General features: G+C 39.6%; 1 protein-coding gene and 1 long non-coding RNA gene across 2 annotated transcripts in view; both read right to left on the bottom strand.

The window, feature by feature from the left end:
* LOC137248770 (uncharacterized) overlaps positions 1-23,278 on the bottom strand; it is a 415,244-nt gene that overhangs the window by 28,811 nt on the left and 363,155 nt on the right. The window lies entirely within an intron of this gene.
* On the bottom strand, positions 14,993-23,137 carry LOC137249030 (uncharacterized). Its single transcript, XR_010952239.1, has 2 exons — positions 22,407-23,137; positions 14,993-15,801 (listed from the first exon to the last, which is right to left on the bottom strand). It is a non-coding gene; the product is annotated as an uncharacterized lncRNA (long non-coding RNA).

Consider the following 23,278-nt stretch of genomic DNA (forward strand, 5'->3'; position numbering starts at 1 on the left):
TTTAAATCAAAAATCAACAAATTACACGTAAACATATAACGCCTGAAAAACTGGTACCGGTGCGAATAAGTAACATTTTTTTAATTATTTGGTATAAAGAGAGCTTCATACATCCAATTTGAGCTAATAAAAGCGAGTTAAAAAGAAATTCGATCTGAGAAAACAGTACGTTGCAAAACAAACAGAAACGCTTAGCACGTATTTGATGGTTACAAACAAAACCTGGCTGAAGTGATTTGCTCTCTCCAGATATACATATGGGTCCTCAAATATGTATGGCATCAAATGAAGAGCAAATACGAATGTTATGAAGAGCAAAGTTTAAAAGAAGCAGTAAAGATAGGTCAATAAAATAAGGCACCACATTCTAAGATGAAAACAAGTAAGGAAGGCTAAGTTCGGGTGTAACCGAACATTACATACTCAGCTGAGAGTTTTGGAGACAAAATAAGGGAAAATCACCATTTAGCAAAATGAACCTAGGGTAACCCTGGAATGTGTTTGTATGACATGTGTATCAAATGAAAGGTGTTAATGATTATTTTAAAAGGGAGTGGGCTTTAGTTCTATAGGTGGACGCCATTTCGGGATATCGCCATAAAGGTGGATCAGGGGTGACTCTAAAATTTGTTTGTACGAAATGGGTGTCAAATAAAAGGTGGTAATGAAGGTGTCACACCCGTTTTACAAAGTTTTTTTTTTACGTTATATTTTGCGTCAATAAACCAATCCAATTACCATGTTTCATCTCTTTTTCATAATTGGTACAGAATTATGGCATTTTTTTAATTTTTCGTAATTTTCGATATCGGAAAAGTGGGCGTGGTCATAGTCGGATTTCGGCCATATTTTATACCAAAATAAAGTGCCTTCAGATGAGTACGTGAACTAAGTTTAGTTAAGATATATCGTTTTTTGCTCAAGTTATCGTGTTGACGCCCCGAGCGGAAGGACAGACGGTCGACTGTGTATAAAAACTGGGCGTGGCTTCAACCGATTTCGCCCATTTTTACAGAAAACAGTTATCGTCATAGAATCTAAGCCCCTACCAAATTTCACAAGCATTGGTTTTTGTTCGACTTATGGCCTTAAAAGTATTCTAGGCGAATTAAATGAAAAAGGGCGGAGCCACGCCCATTTTGAAATTTTGTTTTATTTTTGTATTTCATTGCACCATATCATTACAGGAGTTGAATGTTGACATAATTTACTTATATACTGTAAAGAGTTTAAATTTTTTGTTAAAATTTGGCTTTAAAAAACTTTTTTTTTAAGTGGGCGTGTTCGTAATCCGATTTTGATAATTTTTATTTAGCATACATATAGTAATAGGAGTAACGTGCCTGCCAAACTTCATCATGATATCTTCAACTACTGCGAAATTACAGCTTGCAAAACTTTTAAATTACCTTCTTTTAAAAATGGGCGGTGCCACGCCCATTGTCCAAAAGTTTACTAATTTTCTATCCTGCGTCATAAGTTCAACGCACCTACCAAGTTTTATCGCTTTATCCGTCTTTGGTAATGAATTATCGCACTTTTTCGGTTTTTCGAAAATTTCGATATCGAAAAAGTGGGCGTGGTTGTATTCCGATTTCGTTCATTTTAAATAGCGATCTGACATGAGCGCCCAGGAACCTATAGGCCAAATTTCATCAAGATACCACAAAATTTACTCAAGTTATCCTGTTTACAGACGGACGGACGGACGGACGAACATGGCTAAATTAATTTCTTTTTTCACCCAGATCATTTTGATATATAGAAGTCTATATCTATCTCGATTAGTTTATGCCGTTACGGATTACCGTTATGCGAACAAAGTTAATATACTCTGTGAGCTCTGCTCAGTTGAGTATAAAAAGATAAAAACAAGGGGAGACGGGGTTTCACCCAAATAAAAAATGATGGCTGTAAATATGGCTATCAATGCATAAAAGCTCCAGAAGATGATGAAGAAGGAAAAGAAGAGCAATTCCAGATAATGGCGCTGAACAGGCGAATATAATGGCTTATCTAAATATGCATCAGCACACATGCATATACATATGTTACATACACTTGCAAACGCTTATTAACTAGCAGTGAGGCCGTTAACACCGCTAATAGCCGCTTATTGTCGGTCAAAATGTGCTAAACCATGCAGCGGACTAGAGACGCTTTTTCCCATTGTTGTTGTTTCTATTGCATTTTATTTGTTTTTATACTCGGTTGAGCAGAGCTCACAGAGTATATTAAGTTTGATTGGATAACGGTTGGTTGTACATATATAAAGGAATCGAGATAGATATAGACTTCCATATATCAAAATAATCAGGATCGAAAAAAATTTGATTGAGCCATGTCCGTCCGTCCTTTAACACGATAACTTGAGTAAATTTTGAGCTATCTTGATGAAATTTGGTATGTAGGTTCCTGGGGCACTTATCTCAGATCGCTATTTAAAATGAACGATATCGGACTATAACCACGCCCACTTTTTCGATATCGAAAATTTCGAAAAACAGAAAAAGTGCGATAATTCATTACAAAAGAGAGCTAAAGCGACGAAACTTGGTAGATGAGTTGAACTTATGACGCAAAATAGAAAATTAGTAAAATTTTGGACAATGGGCGTGGCACCGCCCACTTTTAAAAGAAGGTAATTTAAAATTTTTGCAAGCTGTAATTTGGCAGTCGTTGAAGATATCATGATGAAATTTGGCAGGAACGTTACTCCTATAACTATATGTACGCTTAAGAAAAATTAGCAAAATCGGAGAAGGACCACGCCCACTTTAAAAAAAAAAATTTTTTTTAAGTAAAATTTTAACAAAAAATTTAATATGTTTACAGTATATAAGTAAATTATGTCAACATTCAACTCCAGTAATGATATGGTGCAACAAAATACAAAAATAAAAGAAAATTTCAAAATGGTCGTGGCTCCGCCCTTTTTCTTTTAATTTGTCTAGGATACTTTTAACGCCATAAGTCGAACAAAAATTAACCAATCCTTTTGAAATTTGGTAGGAACATAGATTTTATGACGATAACTCTTTTCTGTGAGTGAAAATGGGCGAAATCGGTTGATGCCACGCCCAGTTTTTATACACAGTCGTCCGTCTGTCCTTCCGCATGGCCGTTAATACGATAACTTGAGCAAATATCGACATATCTTTAATGAACTTAGTTCACGTGCTTACTTGAACTCACTTTATCTTGGTATGAAAAATGTACGAAATCCGACTATGACCACACCCACTTTTTCGATATCGAAAATTACGAAAAATGAAAAAAATGTCATAATTCTATACCAAATACGAAAAAAGGGATGAAACATTGTAAGGTAATTGGATTGCTTTATTGACGCGAAATATAACTTTAGAAAAAACTTTATAAAATGGTTGTGACACCTACCATATTAGTAGAAGAAAATGAAAAAGTTCTGCAGGGCGAAATAAAAAAACCCTTAAAATCTTGGCAGGTATTACATATATAAATAAATTAGCGGTATCCAACAGATGATGTTCTGGGTCACCCTGGTCCACATTTTGGTCGATATCTGGAAAACGCCTTCACACCATTCCCTTCTAAAACTCTCATTAATACCTTTAATTTGATACCCATATCGTACAAACTCATTCTAGAGTCACCCCTGGTCCACCTTTAAGGCGATATTTCGAAAAGGCGTCCACCTATAGAACTAAGCCCCACGCCCTTTCAAAATACTCATTAACACCTTTCATTTGATACCCATATCGTACAAACATATTCTAAAGTCACCCCTGGTCCACCTTTATGGCGATATCTCGAAAAGGCGAACACCTATAGAACGAAGGCCCACTCCCTTTTAGAAATACTCATTAGCACCTTTCTTTTGATGCCCATATCGTACAAACAAAGTCTAAAGTCCCCCTGGTCCACCTTTATGGCGATACCTCGAAAAGGCGTCCACCTATAGAACTAAGGCCCACTCCCTTTTAAAATACTCATTAACTCCTTTCATTTGATACCCATAACGTACAAACGCATTCTAGAGTCAACCCTGATCCACCTTTATGGCTATATCCCTAAATGGCGTCCACCTATAGAATTATGGCCCACTCCCTCATAAAATACTCTTTAATGCCTTTCATTTGATACACATGTCATACAAACACATTCCAGGGTTTCTCTCGGTTCATTTTCCTACATGGTTATTTTCCCTTATGTTGTCACCATAGCTCTCAAATGAGTATGTAATGTTCGGTTACACCCGACTTTAACCTTCCTTACTTGTTATTTTTGGAGTTGTAGCATTTTGTAGCATTTAACCCAAAGTGGCAGTAAATCGTGCAACATAGATTGGCATTGTTGTGTTGCATGTTGCATGCATTCGCATATTTTTATGTATGTCTGTATGTGCGTGTAAATACCTCACTGCTTGCCTTGCTTGACTATTCATCGCTTTTTCCGATTGCCATTTGTATTATTATTATTATGACTGTGTAGCAGCTATTGTTATTTTACCGCTTTGCTTGTTATATCTTTTGTTGCTATTGTTTTATGTTAGTTAGCCAGTTGCAAGTAGGAAGACACTTAACATTTATTGTCTGTAATATTTGCTTGAGGCTTTATTACCATCAAAGCGTTCACTCGTTCACTCTTTAAAGCTAAATGAGCTACAGCAACAACTCCGCGCAGCTCTGCTGCTGCCATCGCATCAGTTTTGCCCACATAAAAATCGGCGGCCCACAAGCAACGCCTCGATCACACCAGAAACTCAAGCGAAAAGCGATAGATAAATGAAATCACGAAATAAATAAATAGAAAAATGGGAAAATATGTAAAAAAAATAGATAAAAGCGCCGAGCGCTCGCGGCTTTTAAACAAATCTTCCTGCTTACTTAATAAGAATAATAATAAAATAGAAAGAAAAAACATGCAAACATTTGTGCAATGAACAAATAAATAAATGTTTGCTTAGCCTACGTAGCTTACGTAAACTTTAGGGTGGTTTTAAAGTGTTAAAGTTATATTATTCTACTTTGTGTTATGCCGTATTTTGTTTCGAAATCTTAGATACGATTGCCGGGCTGAGGATATTCGATGCCCTGATGATGTTTGAGAAGACATGCTGCGAAAAGCTTCTGGATGTAGCTTACTGGCGACGATAACGCGTCATACATAAAATTGGCATGGGAGGAAACTAAGGTTGCAGCTATAGGGGTTTCAGCAAAAAGACCAGTTGAAGACACCACGCACTGTCTGCGTCATGCTTGTAATGTCTCCATACCAAGCAGCAGAACGTGAAGAGGCAAGGAGAGAAAGAACCATGCTGGGGGAACCACCGAAATCTTTACATGCGAAAAATATGTCACTGGATGGAAAGATTGGAAACTCAACCATGTGGGAAACTTGAGGCTGTGCAATGCCAAAAGTATACAAGGGCCGAAGAAAGGCAACACGCTGGACTTAACTAGATTGAGAGCCTCGAAGACAAGGATGCAGGATACTTATAAAAAAAACGTCGTGCATCAAACGAGTTAGTATTATTACTTAATGTAAGTATTGTTTTCAATAAAACCGTTTAACTAAAACTTTTTTTTTAATTATTTTATTTACTTGGATGTTGGGCCAGCGCACTGCCCACAAGTGGCCCAATGAAACCAGGCTAACCCTGTTTATGTACCCACATCCCGCGGTACCGTGAACTACACAAATTCCTAATGGAAGGCTTATTTTCAAAAACTCGGTGCACTGAGAGTTTTTCGCCATGAAAACTAGGGCAATGGACCATTACATGTTCTGTGTTTTCCAATTCGGTGCGACAGTGTGGACAGAAAGGATACCCCAGTATCCAACGCTTATGTAGATACTCCTTGAAACCGCCGTGCCAACTCGATACCTGCGTAAGGCGGTAGTTTAACTTTATTATCGAGCTGGTTGCGGCGGATAATAGCTGACGGGTAGCTCTGCCTAGGCCGCCGATGTTGGGCATTATTCAATGGCATCCACCAATAACATGTGTGCGTACTTATTTGCAATACGCTCTAGTTTTAATGAAAATATTACTTAACGTGCAACCCTACCTAATGTGCACATAAAGTATCTACGGAAGTTTTTTTTTTCTTTTCTTACAAATTGAAGCGTTTGCTCGCCTCGACCATATTTAGCAAGGCGACAAGATTTATGAGTTTTATCAACTTTAAGCATTACAGTACGCCCGAAACTTTATATTCTAATAAGGCTGAGATGTTTCTGATAGCGTGTAAATAATTGGAAATCATGATCCATACAAATAAGGAAATATCAAAGGGAAACTAGAAATTAATTTGTAGATTAACAAGTTCAAAACTTATAAATCATATTTATACTTGAAAGTAAGCGTTCGTCTCTAAATAATGTAGTATCGATTTATAATATTGTTACGAATATTAGCAACACTAAGGGGTACTGCCATCTCTAAGCCGATGCTAAGCAGCGACTGTATGCACATCAATAATTCAATCATTATATCTACACATATGTACGTACACACAGCGGAGAAGCAACGCACAAACACATGCAGATATCTTATCTGAGATATGCAATTATAATTGTGGAAGTATGAGAGCTATACACGTACATCTGTAGTTATAATTATAGCAGATAACTAACTAGTCGTTTCTAGAACAGAAGCGCCTACAAGACGCAACGAGGAAATCAAAGAGTATAAAAGGCAGCAACAGTAGAGGCGCTACAATTAGTTTGAATTAAGTACGCTATCTGTCGGGCAATTGTAGTGTTATTGTACTTTAATAAAGGCCATTTTGCATTATTGAAAGGTGGAGTTATTTATTCAACTGTTTAGTGATTCGAACCTTAGTAGAAGATTTAAAATAAGCGGAATTGCAGTAAATTCGTTACAATATTTATTAGGTGCAAGCATGCATATTTTCAATTACATAAGTAATAGCGGGAGAGCTTTGGGCAATAGAAGAAACTTCCCTGCAGTCAAACAAACTAGTTGTATACTAGAAGAATACTATATTTTTTTCCAACTGTATTACGAATAAGAACAAATTTATTTCAGAAAAATCAATTGGATTTCAGAAAAGCTCAAATGAGTATCAGAAAAGTGTAAAAGTATTTCAGAAAACCACAAATGGATTTCAGATACATCAGTTGTATTTCAGAAAACTTCAACTTTATTTCTGAAAAGCTTAAGTGTATTTCGGAAAAAGTCAACAGTATTTAAGATTTTCCAAATCTATTCCAGAAAAGATCAAACGTATTTCAGAAAACCCCAAATTTATTTCAGAATATGAATAAAGTATTTGATAACTAGTGAAATGTATTTGTTCACAGTTTTACCGAATGCACCTAAAAGTTGCAAATGACAGATTGGTACCATTGGTCAACATCGCCTTGGGCACCAAAACTCGAGGCTATGCCATAACGCATACTCAGATACAAATATTAACCGAGGGTTAAGAAACATAAAACTAAAATACTCAACTTAAAGGATGTAGTAGTTCCTTTGAGCTAAACGCTCGTTTGTGGTATTCCAGAAGCATACAATCTACCTAATCACATACTTATAGAGTTTTAAAGTGATTTTGCCACTCAAAAGCTTTTTATGAAGCATTGTAATCATAACTCAAGATATAGACGTGCTTTCCTCATTTTCTGAATCTCTATCTGAAGAGGTACTTTCCTGGGGTTGGCAAGATTCATATAATAATGAACAACAAAGCTTAACGATAAGTTCTTGATGGAAATGAAAATACTCTTAAGTAATCTTTGCATCCTTCGGCAGACAAGGCAGAACCATTTTGCCTGCTCACAGAAAAACAATAACGCGCCCTTTTTCATCACCAGGTTTACAAGAGCAGTAGAAATACGGGAAGACAATAGCTTAAACTGCAGCCGTGTTTACTTTTATATTGACAACTAACAGCAATCAAGGCAATAATCTCGCATAGCACAGCATCTAAAAGTGTGTTGAGTGTAAACAATCCCTGGAAAGAATAGGGACGGGCATACGAATGAAAAGAAGGCGAGAAGTGGGGGACTGTAAAGTGTCGAAGATTATGTGTGGGTCTTACAACCTTAGACTAACAAGAGTGCTTCTATCATTAAAAAGAGAGGACTATAGACTCATGATGGGTATTCTGACTGATCTCTGCCTTCTGACGTAACATGCCTTTAAATTAGGCTTGGTCAGTAATATCAGATGTAGGTGGAGGAGGAAACGATCGAGCACGTTTTGTGCTCGTGCCCTGCGCTTGCCAGGCTAAGACTCTATCTATAAGGAGTGATACAGCTGTCACATCTAGAAGCAGATAGTGGCATAGGTCCCAGAAAGCTTCTGGCATTTTCCAAGAGAACGGAGTTATTTTACAACATAGGTCCTGGTTTTGATAGGGTTTTTCAGCTTGATCGTTAAATAAACTTCTGGTAACACTATGGATTCATTCAGTCTATGTGAGGTCCTCATGGACAGGCCAGTTCAACCTAAACTAAACTAAGGGTTATTCCATTAGCATGGTTTATGAAAAATTGATGGAACCACAGCGCCAATGCCACAAAATTTTATAAAGCATTGTCTCAGATTACAATGCTTCTTGCGAAATTAGCTGTGTCACTTCTCTAAGATCTATATGAAACCTTGCTGCTGCCCTAAGTTTTAAAAGATGAACTTTAAATTTACTGAATGGTTGACCGGTAACGGGGGAAATAAGATCACGGCTTTCAGTATTAAGAGTAGAAGTTGGAAACTTCCACTGATTTCGGAGAAATAGGTGAAGGGGGATTTTATCTCAGTGGTGATATAAATTGACACGGAAAATAGGTATAACGAGGCATCTAGAATATGGTACGCGAACAATTCAGTTGTGTAGACTAGATTGGCAGACTAAAAGCAAGCACGACGATCATTTTAATTTTATTAATTTAAAGTGAGTTATGGTGAATTTGTGCAATTAGTCTCAGTGGTGACTTAATAGAAAAAATAAATACACGTAAGGCGCGAATAAACTCCGAAGATATTTTAGGCCGAGCTTCTCTTCCAATTTGCTCTTCGTGCTCCTATTGGTTATTCCTACAAATTTGCGGGACGAGACCTATATGTTTTATGTCGACTCCGATCGGCAGCTGCAAGGCAGATGAGTTCTCACTGAGAAGCTTTTCATGGCTGAAATACACTCGGAGTACCAGTGCGACCTCGGTTAGAAAAACTGTTTTCTAATTGAAAAAACTTGCTTCTAAAATTTTGATGTTGCTTTTTCCTGGTCGTGAACCCAAAACCATCGGTGGTGAATTGAGCTAAGTATTTAATCACAGTAGTAGGGCGGTCTTTTCCAGCGTCTCCCCTTCAGATGACAATACTTAGGTCAAAAATATCACATATAAATTTTGGTTTCTATTGAAGACGGTGTGTTGTTTTTAAGAATCTTTATCGAATTAAAATGTTTCACAATCATCTGCATTTAATTAACGTAACCGTTATCTTCACTCTCTACCGTCAAAGTTTACCCAATTTAGCCCAATAAACCAATATCTTGTCGTGAGCAAACAAATGCCTCTAAGAAAAAAGTGTTCTTTCCCCACTATTTATAGACAATTACTGAAAAATCAAACAAGCACAGCATGCATATACCGTAAATAGTTAAGAAAGAGAAGAATGTATGTTAGAGAATGTGCAAAAAAGCGTTAGGAAATAAGGAAGAAATCACGCTTTAGGTGTGAGAATTCGACTATTCACTAAAGGCAACAACAATAATAATAATAAGAAAAGGAGCATCAAATAACAGAAGCGTGCAACATAACAATAACAATAGTAATATGAAAATTGTACACTAACAAGCGAAACATTAATTGGGCACCTGCCAATAATAACAAAGCAACTACTGGAAAGCTTATGTTGCATCATTAAATACCAACAGAAGCTCAACGTTCTCAAAACTATTACCAAGGCAGCAAATATCTTCAAAGGAGCAGCGAAAAAGGTGCTGTGAAAGAATTGTTAAGAAATTTTCCGTTTTTTTTTATTGGTTAACAATAAAAATTACAAATATTACAACAAAGGATAACAAAAACGAATATATCGATGCTGTAATATTATATGTGGCAACTAAGGCACTATGTTGCCCGTAAATGAGCATCATGTTGTGACAACAACAATCATATGAGTTGGGTGCAATAGCGACACAAAAGGCAAACAACTGATTTACGCAGTCGTGACATGAACCAATATTCTTGCAAAAACACAAAGTTATGTGGCAGCTTCACACAGTAAACGGGCTTAAAATAGGGACGATCGTAAAACTAAAATTATTATTGGCTCTTATACGAGTTGTTGCAAAAAGTATTACAACTCTGTTTTTATTTTAAACAAACTACTAAAAAGATGATTTTTATGTACTGGTAAGTAAAGTTTTATGCTTAGATTTGGAGAGTGCACTTGCTTGTGATCTAGTTGTTGTATGCCAATAGTTTGCGCTTATGTCACATAAGCGGGTGAGCTTTCTTTTACCAGATATCAACATTAAGCGTGCATATCTATCATGATTCTCTGATTTGTCAAGAATTTCTTCGAAGTGTTTTCCTATTTAATTTATTTCTATTCCCCTTTTCGATGTCTCTTTCCCTCTTACTTTTCTTTCAGTGTTTATTTCGCTATAAATTTTCATGTTTCTAATTTGTTCATTTCCCTCTCCTTTCTTTTTCGTTTCATTTACCTTTACCTTTTCGTTTCGCTTTCATTTTCTTCCCATTCCCTTTTCTTTTCACGTCTCCCGCTTTCCTTTTTTTCCCCTCCTCCTTAATGTTTCCGTTCCCGTTCCGTTTCCGTTTCCCTTTCTATTTCCATTTCCTTTCAATTAACATTTCCACTTCCTGTTCCTTTTGTTCTACCCTTCTCACTCCCTTTCCCTTTCTGTTCCCCTTTTCTCTTCCCCCTCCCTCTTTCTGTTGATTTTTAATTCCTTTTGCACATTCCTTTCCTTTTCCATTTCTGTTTCCCTTTTCACATTCATTTCACTTCTTCGTTTCCCTCTCCATCTTTTTTCCCTTTCTCTTCCTTCATCTTTCCTTTTCTCTCTCACTCTTTGAATCACATTCTCTCTGACTCATCCTCGATCGCTTTTCGTTTTCGCTAGTTCTTTTAACGTCTTATCTTACACCTCACTCAATCTTCTTTGCCACTTCTTTTCAACCCTCCTATTCTTTCACCGCGTCCCTCTCATATTTCTTTACCTCATCCCTTACTTTCCATCTCTTAATCATATGTCGTCCCTTCTTCTCAATTTTCCACTTTCTCATTTTTCCTTTCGACTCTCTCACTTTGCTCTTCGTCATCTGCTTCCGCTATTTTACATTCTTTCCTCTTTTCCTTTCGATCTCATTGTTACTCTTCACACTTTCCATTCCCAATTCTCTTTCGTTTTTTTCGTGTTATATAAACCAACAGTAATGTCTTCCACCTCTTTTCTCCCGCTATTTTCCTTCCCAACCCATTTCCTCCTTGCCGTATATCACTCTTTCCTTGATTTTTCCATTCACTTTCCCACATCTTTCCCTCTCCTCTTCCAATCTCGCATATTAATACATTATTAATATTGCATCCTGTTTTTTCTTAACTTTCCCTCCTTGAACAACCGTTGCTAAAACCGCGTAGCCTGTGAGAACGCTATATCCGATGAATGTCGCTCGATAGTATCGCAGCTGTGTGTTCTGAATATCAGCGGGGCCGGTGAGTTCGACAAACGGATACCGTCGTTGGTGGATGAAAAAAAAAAAAATTTATGATCGATAGCAGATTTACAATTGTTAGAGACGGCGAACTGTTATGCGTTGTCTTCTTATGTCACCAGAACACCATTTACACAGTCAGGCGAGAGTACTGTCCATAAGGAAGAGAAATGAAATGCTGATTAAAGAGTTGCAGAATACCCAAAAATCTGGGCATCACAACAGACATCTGATTGATAAGGCTACAACACCCAGGGGCTTAAGGGGTCTTCTCCGCAAGCATTATGAGAAAGTACTGCACCTGAGAACTAAGCTGTATGTAGGAAAAAGCACAAATATGTCAAGGCGTCGGAACTCTTTGCCAGGAACTCCCCGGCGAACCACGTTCTTAAAGTCAAATGCCCAGTAGAGGAAAGCAACCTTCCCAGGGTGACGAGCATCACTCTAGCTCAATTTCAATCTGGGTACTTTAAAAGGTTAAACTCTTACCTATCCAGAAGCAAACCCCATCATACATAACGTATGTTCTATTTGTACCGTGTCGCCACATGCCGCCAACCATCTTTTCAATTGCAATGTGGAACCAACGCCTCTAACACCCCTTCCCCTCTGGTCCACTCCAGTTGAAACTGTAACTTTCCCCGGACTCCCGTTAGAGGATATTGATGAACATTTGTTATTAGTCGAATCTATTGGATAGGGCGCAGCACTGCTACAAGGACAACAATGGTGAGTATGATGGAAATAATTGAAACTGGTGAGCCGTTGAATGGAGTATACTTTTGAACCTCCAGAATGGAAATATTGCTGCTTGGGTCCATATACCTAACTTGCGTATAAGTTTGGGTAAAATAGCCTGACGGGTTTGAGCATGAACTAGCTATCCAAGGCCTCAAATATCCTCCAGTTTTACATACTGAACTTTTGCGGCACCATTTATTGCTGCATAAATATAAAAACACAGAAAACGTAACAACCTCATTGACTGTCCAGGCGATCCACGCTTTCGAATTAGTTGCAAGGAATTGGTTGCCAAGGTGATAATTTACACTGATTGTCATGTTGACCTTAAGGATATATTAACAGCAACAATAATAAAACAAATAAAAATGTGTATGTATATAAATGTAGATTTTTATGTAAGTGCAATATGAAGACAGAAGAAGAACAACAACAGCAGGAGCTGCATCAACACGACTGTGTCAGAGTCAACTGTGGATAGAAAGGCGATGAACGCGCAGACCTGCCATCCCAAATGTTGACAAAGGAACATCGTTACTCGCTGCATTGAGCACCACTATCTGAACTTATATGAAATATTATTAACCTCTGCCTGCCGACTGAAGTGTTGGTCAAAAATAGATAATAGACCCAGACGTAGGTGGTGGCAACAAGCAATCAAGAAGAAACGTTCTGCGTCACAACAAAGTTGCGCTCCCGAACAGGTGAGCAAAAAAAAAAAATTTTTGCAATTGCACTGCAGATAGAAAATGTTCAAGAAATTTGTTTTTTGACATTTAAGCTGCCAATCCTGACGCCCTTGAAGTGTTGTCTTTAAGTTTGACAACTGCTAATTTTTGTGATGTTTTCCTAAAGCCCAAATAATGAATGACAAGCGTTTAGTTGGCAAACAATATGAAAAGCTTTGTCGAAATAATTCAGTCTACTCATTTGTCAGGCTCTTCAAGCGAATATTGACACGTGGTACTTATTGCAGTTACTAACACCTACGAACATATTTGTAAGTGTATGGTGTGACAATTATCGGTATGGTGTGACAATTATCGAGTGTCAGCGTGAATAAAAGAATTTTTTATGATGATTTCGTGTTCGGGCAATTTGCGGCATTTTAATGAAATGCGCTTACAAAAGCGTAAGCACACAAAAGAAACAATCGATAAATGGGAGTCCAAAGTGCTAGAAAATGGTTTGAATGACACGACATTGACAGCGAGAATTGTTTGACAATTGTCAAGTTTATTGAATGTTGCAACTGGCATAGTTCAAACCGCTAGTACCGGAGCGTATCGCACTTAATCCGTCAAGGGACTCCTTACATTCGTGACAGTCCCTAAGCCGTCGAAGGATATTTTTGCGGTTAGGATAAAAACAAAGCCAATCGTCATTATTGGTAAATATCTTTTCGAGTATTTTGAACAATTTTAAGGTCCGCACATGGAAACGACTTAAGCGATGTCTTCAATCCATTGTCGTCATTTCACCTTACGTTGACTGTATTAGTCAGCGCTCAACAAGAAGAATAGAAACGTCGAAAGACACTATGGTTTGTTTACGAATTCCAAAATAATATATTTTGCAAAAGAAAGTTCAAGCTTGCAATTTGAAGCTTATAAATATTAGTATAATATTTTATTTTAATTCTGTAGTACTCCCAAGTAGTAAAGTAATATTTTCGTATCAGATCAATGGCAACAAACAATGGCATTCGTCTTGCCACGTTGCTCTTTGATCAACGATTAAAGCATTACCACAACGATCATAACACCCTAACTAACGCAGCGATAGTTTCAGTTTAGAAGAGATCTGCAGAACGCCCTTGCCTTTAGCCATTTGGTCAAGGACATTTTACACAGAGGCTACCCCAAAAAGAGTAGATGAAGTTTAACACCCATTGTGGCAGGTGCTACCATTTCAAAAATGGTATTTGAGGTACATTTTCCAATAAGTATATACTTTTTCCACAACAACTGCTGAACAATAACAAAACAGTATATAATTATTGAAAATGGCATTAGTACTGTTTCGGGGGCTGGCAATACAAATTTTACCTTTTGTTCCTGGCGGGATGTAGCTATGATGGATGCGGCGACGATGGCGATGATGCGGTGGTGATATGGTGAGGGTGAGGGTATAATGGAGTACGATGGCGGTAGATCCTGTTCAGGTCTGCCGGATGGTGAACACAGCTATCTTTCCGTATGCACAAAGCGCTTGCCTATATCTTTTGCACAAACTTGGCTGCCTTTGTATATGCACAAACAACTAAGAAGCGTTATTTTTATAATAAAAAAGCACCTGGGTTTTATTTAAAACATTAGAGAACACTATTTTCCGTTTATATAAAGGGTTTGTTATTTTAATTATAGAATTCACAAAATTTGAGTCACACTCGAGAGGGTAAAGAATTTCGAAAGTAAAAAATAAAAAGAAATGTCAAAAGCAATAATATAAATGTATGTATGTACATACATAGTCACATCTGTCAACCCATTGTTGGGGTTGCCAGAGAGGTGAAATACGCTCGCGTGTTAGCGTAAAATACAAACATTTCAAATTCTTAAGTTTAATAAATATGTACGTAATATATGATATTACGTATTTGTACGTGCAAATAATTCAGAATGCGTACTTATACGTAAAAGGTACATATATCAATAAATTCAATATAAAATTCAGGTAAATTCAGGTTTAGGTTTCCTTAAGCCTAATTTCTATTAAATAGAAGGGTTGGCTGTTGGCGACTACGACAGTCGCTCAAACATCATCCCCGCCCTAGGCGCGTTCAGCGGCTAGAGCCTCCTGTAGCTCCTTAAGGGTCCGCAATGCATCTCGAACGAGGATTTGGGACACTCTTCCTCTAGCGTTGGCGGTTTGCAGCCCTTGTGCGGTGCATCGAATGGTGCGTCGTGCGATGCTGGGTGCTGCTGAGGGAATGTTGTTTCCCGGGCGAGAACGGGGTTGCCCGGTGGCGGCAGGGGGTGCCGGTACGGCGGATCTGCCAGGCCGGGGTGCCTGGATGGCGCGCTGGGCGCTTGGGGTAGCGTCCCGCCGATGGAGTAGGGAGTGATGTCGCGCTCCACAGATCCGGCATCTGTCGTATGAGCTGCACTCGCTGGTGATGTGAGATAATGCCAAGCAATTCAGGCAAAACTCATGGGCTCGTGCAAGCATCCATCTCTGGGGTGGTTTCATTTTTTTGAATATGACGCAGTTCCGAAGAGCGTGCTGACGGGTGCATATGCGGCACCGTCGGTAATCTGTTATTAGTGTCGAGCTGCGTGATTCATTGGCGCGGTTGGGAGCAACGATCTCCGACCGCACTGGTCTTCGTGACGACGACTGATTTGCACGATCCATAGCGATCTGTAATTACAGTTGTAAAAGTATTTTAGTGGAGAGAAATACTGATACAGGGGATTTCAGCTGGCATTATGTTGCAAAATACGACATATTAGTGACGGTGATGTGGTAAGAGTGGACAGAGGTAGTTTGAGAGTAGCTACGAATTCTCCGGGGTTGCCCGAGAGGGTGGGCTTTCAGTCTGAGGGAGGAAACAGAGCTTGACAAGTGGTCGTGTGAGGGTGCCGGTTTGAGTACGAACGTCAACAACACGTATATGGCCGTCAGGACCTGGATGTATTTTTTCAATACGTCCAAGGCGCCATTCAGTCGGGGGAAGTGAGTCGTCGTGAATGCAGACACACTCACCGACCTTGGGTTCGGGTTGTGGATTTTTCCACTTCTGCCTTTTTTGGAGATCCTTTAGGTAGTCTTCCTTCCACCTTTTGCTGAACTGATGCTGTAAACTTTTTACCCTGTCCCATCGGTTTATAAGAGATAAATCCGCGTGATCCACTTCAGGGATAGCGAGGAGGGGGCTACCTCGGAGAAAGTGGCCGGGGGTCAGCGCGGTAAACTCTGTGGGATCTTGGGATAAAGGTGAGATAGGACGAGAGTTTAATACGGCTTCAATTCTTACCAAGAGGGTGGTAAATTCTTCAAATGTGAACTTGTGGGTTCCTGCAGTCCTCTTGAAGTGCAGTTTGAAACTCTTCACTGCAGACTCCCACAAGCCGCCCATGTGGGGAGCTCCGGGCGGAATGAATTTCCAATTAATGCCCTGGGGAGAGTATTTTGCGATTACTTCTTGAGAGGCAGTTTTCATGAAGTCAACGAACTCTTTTTCCGTCGCTCTTTTAGCTCCAATAAACGTTTTGCCGTTGTCACTCATCATTGTGGCAGGATATCCACGACGTCCGACGAAGCGAGCGAATGCTGCGAGAAAGGCATTTGTTGTTAGGTCCGAGCACAGCTCAAGGTGGACAGCTTTTGTCACGAAACAGACAAAAACGGCCACGTAGCCTTTCAGTAAGGTGTGAGACCTTAGCAAGGAGACTTTTATTTGAAAAGGCCCCGCAAAGTCGACACCGGTAGTGGTGAAAGGCGGAGCATATGTGCATCGTTCCGGGGGCAAAGCCGCCATGATTTGCGATCGCATTTGCTGCTTGTGGAGGGTACAAGTTTTGCACTGATGTATGCATCTCTTTATGAGGGGTTTAAGTCGTGGAATATAGAGATCCTGTCTGAGGCATTGCTGCATGAGACGTATTTCGGCATGGAGAAGAAGTTCATGGAGGTACTGTATATAGAGGACAGCGAATCTTGATTTTTCTGGGATAATAACGGGATGTTTTTCATTGTAAGTCAACGTCGAATGAACTAGTCTACCATGAACCCTGAGGAGCCCGTTTTCATCGAGGTATGGGTTGAGGGTTAGTAGAGAGCTTCTTTGATCAATGGGGTTTGCATTTTCCAAGCATGCTCTTTCGCGAGGAAAATATCGGGTTTGTGTTAACGTCACAAGTTTATTTTTCGCTTTGCGGAGATCTTCATGAGACAGAGAGGGAGTGTAAGCGGGTTTAATGCCTCGAATTCGGTCCTTGAGATTATTAATGAACCTGAAGGCATATGCCATGACCCTGAGGGCGCGAGGAAATGACGAAAATCGATCCAATACATCGGGGTCATCTTCAGCTGAGTATAGTGCTTCGACTCGGCGCATTTCAGGCGGGTTGATGCTGCGGGTAGATGGGTTTGGCCAAGCTTCGGGGGGCTGGGTCAGCCACGCAGGGCCATTCCACCACAGCGAAGAATTTGCCAAGTCCATGGGTTTGCATCCTCTAGTGCCCATGTCTGCTGGATTGTCGCGACTGCCTACATGCTTCCAGGAGGCGCTTCCGACGAGATCCATAATTTCAGCTGTTCGATTGGATACGAAAGTTTTCCAAGCGTGGGGAGGCTTTTCGAGCCATGCTAACACAATTTCCGAGTCAGACCACATGTAAAGATTTGTAAGAGAGAGCTCGAGATGGGATTGTACGACGGCGATTAGTCGGGCAAGGAGTAGAGCTGCACATAGTTCTAGTCTTGGAAGACTGGTAGTGCGAAGAGGGGCAACCTTGCCTTTAGCGACCTTGCCTTTTGGGACGAAGTGGTGGCACCGTGGGTTGTTCGCAGATATATAGTGGCGCAATATGCCTTTTCTGACGCATCGCAGAAACCATGCAGTTCAACCTGCTGGTTCGGCATGTAGTCAACCCATCGAGGTATCTTTATATCTGAGATGTTGGGTAAATTTTTTGCGAACTGCGTCCATTTAATGAAGCGGAGGGGCTTCACTGGTTCATCCCAGCCAGTTCCGTCTATCCATAGCTCTTGGAGTAAAATCTTGGCCTGAATCATAATCGGCGTAAGCCACCCTGCGGGGTCAAAAAGTTTTGCGACCGAGGAGAGAATTTGTCGTTTTGTATTAGCGGACGAGAGGGGTATTGAGTCCACTGTATACGAAAACGTGTCGGTCAGAGCGTTCCACTGTATGCCGAGAGTTTTGGTGTTGCTTGCTTTCTCGAATTCCAAAAGATTGGTATCTAGCAAGTCCTCTTCTTTGATGTTTTTTATTATACTGGGGTGATTGGCCGTTATTTTCCGTAATGGAAATCCTGCTGACGCTAACACTTGGATGACTTGGGAGAGAGATGTTTCAGCAGAGAGAATTTCATGGCTGCCAGAGAGAATGTCATCTACATATGTTTCTTTCGTCAAAACAGGGACGGCTTTGGGGAAAGTTTCCTTTACATCTTTGGCCAGTTGGTGAAGAGTACGTATGGCGAGGTAGGGGGCACAGTTCACACCAAATGTGACTGTTTTCAGACGATAGTCTTTTATGGGGTCGCTCGGAGATGAGCGAAAGACGATCCTCTGATAGTCTCTGTCGTCTTCATGCATTATGATTTGACGATACATTTTTTCTACGTCTCCGTTAAAAACAAATTGGTAGGTACGCCACTTGAGAATCAGAAGCATCAGATCGGGCTGGAGGGTAGGGCCGGTATACAGAACGTCGTTGAGCGCATGTCCAGATGCCGACTTCTTTGAGGCGTTAAACACGACCCGCACCTTTGATGTCTTTTTCTCGGGTTTGACAACTGCGTGATGAGGAAGATAAAATGAGAGGCATTTTCCTCCGTCAAATTTTTCATAGGAGCCGGTTTCCTCCATATGATCGAGGGTGAGGTATTCTTCTAGAACACTATCATATTGAGTCTTTAAATCCCCTTTCTTCTGCAGACTTCTCTCCATTCCAAGAAACTGGCTTAGAGCTGAAGACCGAGAGTGGGATAATGAGATTGACTCTGGGAAGCTGGGTTTAAACGGCAGCCTTACGATATAACGACCGTTATCATCGCGTGAGGTTGTGGCTGCATAGAAATTTTCGCAAAACTCGTCTTCTGGGATTATTTGGGGTTTGGTGGGAACTTCCTCCAATTCCCAGAATTTACGCAATAAAGAGTTAAGATCTTCGTTGGACACTTCTGACACTTGCATGCAGAACGCGTTTACCATCACAGGAGCTCTACCGCTCAGAATCCATCCAAAAATGGTTTTCTGCGCTAGAAGATGGGGGGAAAGTTTCTCAACGCCATTTTGGATGATTTGCGGTATTACATCACTGCCTAGGACGAGATCTATTTGCGAGGGGGAGTGACAGTTCGAGTCTGCGAGGTTGAGGTGTGCCCATTTTGCTTGAAGCTCGCTAGTGAGCTTAAGCGAGGGGAGCATTTTTGTTAGCCGGGGTAATACTATTGCCTCTGCACTTATTCTGGTTTTGAAATCGGGGGATACCAAAGTCAGAGAGCACAATTTGTTTGAGGTCTGAACTACCTTGCCGCCCATCCCTGATATTTCAAATCTAGAGGGTTTGAATGGGAGTTTGAGTCTATCTTGGGCTCTGGTAGAGATAAAGGTTCGTTCAGATCCCTGATCCACAAGAGCTCGTAGTTTAAAAATTTCTCCTTTATGCTCTACGGGAACGATAGCCGTGGGTAAAATTATTTCACAATCGTTTTCGGAATAAAACGATTGCACTTGGCTTTTCTGCGAGCATGAAGGGCTTTCATCCAGAGCATTGGCTTGATCGGGAGTATTACCGGGTGAGACTGTGGAATTCGTGGTGGTGGCTTGTGAGGCTGTCCTTTGCAATCGTGAGGGTTGTCTTTTCGGCACTTGAGATGTGTCTTCGTGAAGCACTGAGTTGTGCCGATCTTGACATTGATTGCAAGTTTGAGTACTGGAACAGTCTTTCAATATGTGTGACTGAGAGAGGCAATTGAAACACATATTGTTTTCTCTCACAAACCTTCTGCGATCAGAGGTCGACAGCTTCTTAAATTTGAAGCAACTTATAAGGGGGTGAGATGAGGTTTTACACAAAGCGCACTTGTACATTGATCGCTGCTCTGTCATATGAGATTGGGTGTGGGAGGTCGATCTATTTTGAAAGGGATGCGACTGCTGGGGTTTGAATGGTGGCCTAGCTTGTGGGGTGGCTTTAAATTTATTTGGTCGCCATTGATCGACTCGCTCTACGACTTCATATCGAGTTGTGAGGAACTGGTCCATTTGGGACCAGTTAGGAAGTTCTCTTCTTGAAGTCAGAGACTGCTCCCATAACGTGACTGTATTTTCAGGGAGTTTAGAGGTCACGAGATAAATAAGTATGGGGTCCCAGTTATCTGTGGACACCTGTTGCGTGGCGAGAATCTGAAGACAATTATTTACTGAGGATTGCAACTTTTGTATATCTTCACTGTTTTCCGTGGTGATCGTTTTTAAGTTCATTAGGGCCCGTATTTGATTATCTACGAGAACTCGTCTGTTCTCGTATCGGGCCTTTAGGGCTTCCCACGCTAAGGCAAAGTTGTCGTCAGTCAAGGGAAATTGATTGAATATTTGAGCTGCCTTTCCTTGGGTTTTGTATCTGAGGTGATACAATTTTTGCGCTTGGGAGAGTTTGGGATGGTTAATATAAACGGCTGTGAACATGTCACGAAATGAGGGCCATTTTTCATAACCACCATAAAATATTTCGGTATCGCAGGGAGGGATTTTCAGCGAAATACCGGAGTTGTCAGATGGAGCTGGTGTGACGGTAGGGGGAGCGGGGGCATTTGCTTGTTTAAGCAAGTGAAGCTGGTCTTCTATCTGGGCTTTTGTGTCTTCGTATGCTATGAGACAGGACCTGTATATGCTATTAGCAGATGTTGGAAAATCTTCGGGCAGGTCCTGATCTGGGGTTTCGACAATCTTATCGAAGACTGTTTGGACTCTATTCCAAAATTTGTCTATATTGGCGTTTTTTATTTTGAGTGAGGACTCCGTGTTGTCTTGGAGCGACGTCGACCTAAACCGAGCACAATATTCCAAAAAATTGTCCGTTTCGGATGTAAATTTTTTGGGGGCAGACGAGATTTTAAATTTTTTAACTCCTTGAGTTTTGGAGCCACCTTTTTTGGTTTCATCGTCACTCATTTTTAAGCTTTGTTTTATGTCGCTTAGAGTTGAGAATCAACAAAAAATTTAACTTCAGAGAGAAAACTTTTTTTTTTTTTTTTTGAAGAGAGAGTATTTGCTTTTAACTATGTGAGGGAGTTACGTTAAAATATTCACGTTAAATAGCAAGAGAGAGTACTTTTCAAAACCAAAAAAAAGTTTTTAAGTTAAATTTATTTGAGGGTGAGACTGGGAAAATTTTACCACTGTGCTGCGTTTGCACTATATTTAATATATGTATATGAGGGTGGTTTAAATATACGTGGGAAAAATTATGTGAGATATATGTATATATACGTATTAAAGTATCTCGGGGGTAATTTATTATAATTTTGATACGTATGAGATTATATAAAAATGTGTAATTTTTTTTTTTTTTTGTGTGACTTAGAGGAGTCTTATTTAGCTTCGATTTGTTGGACTGTAGGGGCTTTGAGGAGAGAGAAATTAGTAGCTTATCGAAATTCTTAATGGGGATTGAGAATTTATAGCGTGCAAATTTAATGCGAGAGAAGTGCTATAACACGCACTGCACCACTCTTGTACCACTGTGCACGATATTTTATTACACCGCTTATGTCGTATTCTTTCTTTTATATATCCGTATATATGTGTATACGCAAATGAGGAAACCGAGAAAATTTGCTTGCGTTTTTTTTATTAATTCAATGGGGAGAAATCAGAAGTTAGCAGAGGTTGTGCATATATTTAATTAACGAAAAGAGATATTTTAATTTAAAATGAGAAAATTTTAAATTATTAAGAGGTTTGTCGTATTAAAATATAAGGGGTGCTTTTAGCAAATGTGCCCACTGTAGCTAACTACTGAGTTTTCCTTATTTTGCTTTGCACATATACCGTACTGAGTTTTGCAATATGGGGTTATTGCTATATATATATATATATATATATACGAAATGGTATGTGCAAATTTGGTGGGAACTTGAGAAAGTTTGGCGGGAAATGAGGATTATTGGCGGGAAATTCTAATCCTCGAAAATGAAAATTGCCTTACTTTTTCCAATTTTATATATTTTTCCACTGTTTAGGGGTGTATTAAAATCTCATTTAATACTCACAGTTTCCAAATGGTAATCTTTTGTGTCGCTGGTTCCGGTAGTGGCGTCGAAGGACCACTGTTTCGGGGGCTGGCAATACAAATTTTACCTTTTGTTCCTGGCGGGATGTAGCTATGATGGATGCGGCGACGATGGCGATGATGCGGTGGTGATATGGTGAGGGTGAGGGTATAATGGAGTACGATGGCGGTAGATCCTGTTCAGGTCTGCCGGATGGTGAACACAGCTATCTTTCCGTATGCACAAAGCGCTTGCCTATATCTTTTGCACAAACTTGGCTGCCTTTGTATATGCACAAACAACTAAGAAGCGTTATTTTTATAATAAAAAAGCACCTGGGTTTTATTTAAAACATTAGAGAACACTATTTTCCGTTTATATAAAGGGTTTATTATTTTAATTATAGAATTCACAAAATTTGAGTCACACTCGAGAGGGTAAAGAATTTCGAAAGTAAAAAATAAAAAGAAATGTCAAAAGCAATAATATAAATGTATGTATGTACATACATAGTCACATCTGTCAACCCATTGTTGGGGTTGCCAGAGAGGTGAAATACGCTCGCGTGTTAGCGTAAAATACAAACATTTCAAATTCTTAAGTTTAATAAATATGTACGTAATATATGATATTACGTATTTGTACGTGCAAATAATTCAGAATGCGTACTTATACGTAAAAGGTACATATATCAATAAATTCAATATAAAATTCAGGTAAATTCAGGTTTAGGTTTCCTTAAGCCTAATTTCTATTAAATAGAAGGGTTGGCTGTTGGCGACTACGACAGTCGCTCAAACAAGTACTATTTTAATTCTTAAAATAATAATTGCCATCTACCTTTCGTAAGCTATGTTATAGTTAATGTGTTG

The sequence above is a fragment of the Eurosta solidaginis genome, chromosome 4 (genome assembly GCF_040869045.1).
Source record: "Eurosta solidaginis isolate ZX-2024a chromosome 4, ASM4086904v1, whole genome shotgun sequence".
In the NCBI taxonomy this organism is placed as follows: Eukaryota; Metazoa; Arthropoda; class Insecta; order Diptera; family Tephritidae; genus Eurosta; species Eurosta solidaginis.